This window comes from Didymosphaeria variabile (genome assembly GCF_027946475.1).
Source record: "Didymosphaeria variabile strain IMI 356815 chromosome Unknown scaffold_7, whole genome shotgun sequence".
NCBI classification, from domain to species: Eukaryota; Fungi; Ascomycota; class Dothideomycetes; order Pleosporales; family Didymosphaeriaceae; genus Didymosphaeria; species Didymosphaeria variabile.
This window is the reverse complement of record NW_026611626.1, coordinates 1,576,146-1,581,310: the sequence shown is the minus strand read 5'-3', so window position 1 is coordinate 1,581,310 and position 5,165 is coordinate 1,576,146.

Here is a 5,165-nt window from a genome sequence, read left to right as displayed (position 1 = left end):
ATAAGCTTAAGGTACTAGATAATATTCTATATAATAAGGTTAATAATATAGGCTATATAGGGGACTATATTTTTATTAGAACTCTAGTAAATATCCTTATATAGTAGCTTCTTTTATAGTATATAGGTAAGCGTACTATTATTTCTAGCATTATTATATATAATAGTAAGGAGTTATAATTTTATACCTATATTAGTAAGCACCTATAAAAGGCCTATTACTAAGGTTATACTAGTATACTAACTATATATAGGAATAAAATCTAGTAGCCTTTTTTAAAGTTACTAGTTATAGTTAATATAGTAATTCTTTACTATAAGGAAGCTAAGGTGGTTTACTATACTCTACCTATTAATTACTACCTAGATAAGCTCTCTTTTAAGGCTAGAGGTAGAATAGACTAGAAGATTAGTATAGGGTTAAGAAATTATAATAGGAGTAAAGAATATCTTATAAATAGGTATAACTATATTTATATAAAACTAGGTGGCTAAATAGTTTATAAGGTGTTTAGTGCTAATACCCTACTATAATATAGTAGTTTTCCTATTTAGATACTAGAGAATAAGTCTATATCTAAAATAGAATATATATAGGTATCTAATTACCTACTCTATAGCCTTCCTATACTATTCCTATATTCTACTAGAATAAGCTAGTAAGTTCTAGTAAATAGAACTATTAGTAGTACTCTTAGCCTATTTAGTAGTCTTCTACTATATATTCTATATAGGTACTATATACTTCTCTTTATCCTTCCTAATATATATAAAGGGAAACTTAACTAACTTAATTAGCCTTAATCTTTTACCTTATATATACTAAAAAGCACTAAACTTAAACTTATATAGTATTTCTAGAAGTAGAGTATATTATTTATACTTAGGAGTAGTAATAGTATACACCTTATTTAAATATAAGTTAAAATTAATACCTTATTTCTATAAAATTAAATACCTTATTCTTATTATAGGAGCTATTAGTCTAATTTAATATATTATTATAGTAAGGACTCTAATATAAGTATAGGTTTAATTAGAGTTTTAGAATATATATAGTTATATAATTATTAGTTATAATAAATGCTAAAAGTCCTAATTAGATATAATTATATATTATAACAAACGCTAATAACCCTAATTTAAACTAGTACTAACTATATACTCTACCTTATCTATTATTATTAGAGAAGCCTTTAAAGTTAGTAAATTTCTTAAAAGTACTATCTAATATTTTAAAAGTAGTATCTTTATCTCTAATTTTAATATCTAACTTTAGCTCTACCTATACCTTAGCCTATTACTCCTTAGTCTTATACTTATTATCTAATATATTATAATATATATTAATCTCTATATCCTTATACTTCTTAATCTCTTCCTTATACTTATTATTATTTTTACCCTTAATATATAGCTTATATATATAAAGTTCTATATCCTTATTACTAAGAAGGTTAATAATAGGTATAGGCTTATAATTCCTAAGAAACTTCGTATATATATATAATAAAAAACTATTATAAACTTACTCTTAGTTATTATTTATAATAATTACTAACTCTTCTAGTAATAGCTTATCTATAAAATCCTCCTATTTATATCTAGCTTCTTAATTTTTAAATAAGTCTATTTTAAGCTTAGCTAACCTTTTACTATAGGTATAATATATTATTTTATTAAGTATACTACTAGAGCTATATACCTAAAGAACTAAGTAACTTATAATATTATCTTAAGGGCTATCTTAATCTACTTATAATAGCTTACTAAGTATATTAGTATAGTAATATTAGTAGATTTCTAGGTTAAGTACTTTCTACTTTTTATAAATATAATTAAGTTTAGTCTATAGCTATTTAGCTATAGCTAATTAGTAGAGGTATATAATAAGTAGCTATAATAATTTACTACTCTTCTTTATATAAAAATATTACTCTACTAACTCCTTTTTCTTAGGTAATATATTTCTATTATTTTTACTAGTCTTCTTAAGCTTCTACCTTAACTAGTATTTTACTAAATAATCTACTATACTAGCTTTTATAATTACCTTCTCTTCCTTACTTATCATTATAGTATAATTCTACTATAATATTATATATACTAAGTAGCTAAGTTAACGTTTATAGGTAGTATTAAAATTTATAGGGTAATCTTACTTTAAGCTACCTTAACTATATTAAGCTATTATATTATAAATCTTATCTTCGATTAGTTATAAAGCCCTACACTAGTTAGTATATACTATTAATAGTAAATATAGATACTAATTACCTTAGTATACTAGTGCTATTCTTTTTAGTAAATTCTAGTAGAATTTAAATCTTCTTAACTAGTAGTAACCCCTTAGGGCTATTACTATTATAGAAAGGCTCTTATTTTACTATAGTTATATATATAATTATATTACTATTATAAATATCTATAATAATAGAGATAGGTTATATTAGTAGAGAGTAGAAATTAAGGCTAGTAACTACTCTATCTATACTAGCTTATATAATATAGCTATAGCTCCTAGATAGTAGTATAATTACCCTACGCTAGCTTATATAATATAGCTATAGCTCTAGTATAATTATATAATATAGTTATAGCTCTAGCGCCTAAGCTAATTAAATTTAAATACTATTTTCTACTCTATACCCCACTTTATATTAGCTATTTATAATAGTTACTACTAAATTATACTTAATCTAATACTAATTCTACCTATATATTTATACTTTAGCTTCTATATCTATAATAGTAATAAGTAGGCCTATTACTATAAAGATAAGTATTACTAAGAAATAGCCTAAGAAATGTTACGAACCAGATAACGGTGGGGAAGTTCGGGCGCTTATAAAGGTAGAAGATGCAACAACTAGGGTTATAATAAGATAAAGATACGCTAAGTTACTTAGATAGTAGTTATATAACTTACTTAGCTACTTAGGGTTCCTAAATAACTAAGCAGCTAAGAGCTATTATATAACCTACTTAGTTATTTAGGGCTCCTAAGTAACTAAGTAAGATTCCTATATAGGAATATAAGGATAAACCTTTATACTTATATTTAACCTAAGTTTTAATCTATTATTTAGATTTACTTAGGCCTTCCTTATTAACTTATTACACTTTATAAGATACTTCTATATTAATAAGAACCCCTTCTTCCTTCCCTTAGTAAGTCTTACCTAAGAACTAACCTTAACCTATTTAGGACTAGCTACCCTTTCTAGACTTAATATCTTAAACACCCTTAATATAACTATAAGGACTCCTACTTCTTCTATAGCTTTAGATAATATTACTATTACTCTAATAGGTAACTCTAAGAGTAAAGCATATAAACCTAATTTATATTATAGTAATAGAAAGTATACTAATATCTAGCTTCTTTAGTTAGACCTCTATTTCTTCGAACTTAATAAATAACCTAAAGATAAATAAAAGGTTATCTTTATAGCTATATATATATAAGGTAATGCTAGAGAATAGATTTAACCCTATATAACTAAGTATTTAGAAATAGACTACGATAATAAAGATAAAGAATACGTAGATAACTATATAGATGTAGTTAATATTATTAAAGACTATGCTAACTTTAAGAAATATCTTAAATAGATATTTAGAATTACTAATAAGATACCTATTATAGCATAAAACATTTAAACTATAATATAATAATAATTAGTAGCTAAGTATATAGCGGAGTTCTATAAGAACGCTATATAACTTAACTAGGATAATAAGTTACTAATAATAATATATAAATAAGGTCTTAAGAAACCTCTATAAGAAGAACTTCTACGTAGTAGAGGAATTATTAGGATACTTAATAAATTATATAATAAGTTAATTAGGATTAATAGAGAATAGTTTATACTATAATAGGAATTTTAACGTAATCTAAGGAATGTTAGTTTTAGATAACTAGTACCTATAGTCTATAGGGTGCTACTAAAAGGACCTTAATGCGCATTATAAGACTCCTATAGATACTAGCTAAAGGAAGATATCTAGTTTAACTACTTAGGTAAAGGAAAAGAAAAAGGACTAGGCTTTTATAAGCCTAATATACATATCTTAGATAGAACCTAATACTAGGGGACTAAGACTTGCATATATTTTATATATAGTAAACTAGGCTATATCGCTAGGAACTATAGATCTAAGAATAAAGTTATTAGGTAGTTAAATGTACTTACCGCCCTAATAAAGAAGATTAAGGATAAAGAATAGACTATTATAGACACTATTAATAACCTCACACTTAATAATAAATCTAGATTAGAGTTATTAACTAATTTATAACTCTATAAGGATATAGAGGAGGAGTAATCTAAAAAAGTAGATAAGGAAGTTAAATAAATACTAATACCTTACCTATAGTTTAAAGGTAAAGAAGTAATCTTTACTAATAGAGTAGACGTATAGGAATACTTAGATAAACTACTAATCTAACTATAAAATAGAGATATATTATTATTACCTATAATAATCTTACTATTATTCTCTATACTACTAGAAGCTTATAACAAACGCCGACTAGAAATTATTATAAAAGAAGACAGATAATAGGTAGATTATAGATATATATAATAAGACCCTAGAAAAAACTTCTATAATAAGAACCTAGATTATTTATAGAAGTACTACCTAGACTACTAAAACCTATAGTACTTAAATATCTAATAGATTAAATATAAATATAACTAGTGCCTAACCTACTATAGAGCTAAGGAGCTATATAAAGGGAAATAACCACTATATAAGTAATAATGCTACTAGGAATAGTATAATTACCTAATTAATAAATGCAATAAATATTTATAGAATAAGCAAGAAAAATTATACTTTCTAAGCATAAATAATATATAAAATGTGGTAACTAGTACGCTCTATAATAGAATATGCACCTAAGATAGATAGTAAACTTACTTAAATATTAATTATAGTAGGTACTAGGATAACAAATATATCTATAGATTTAGTAAGAACCCTAACTAACTAAGGATAGTTATTAATATTTAGATAGAAATAAGTATAGTATAGAAAGGTAAAGCTTCTAAAGAGAAACTATAGTAGAAGAATAACTATAGTAGAAGAAAAGAAGGGTAGAAGTAAAAGAAATAATAAAAAGGGAATATAGACTACCTAGCTCCTAAGAAGAAT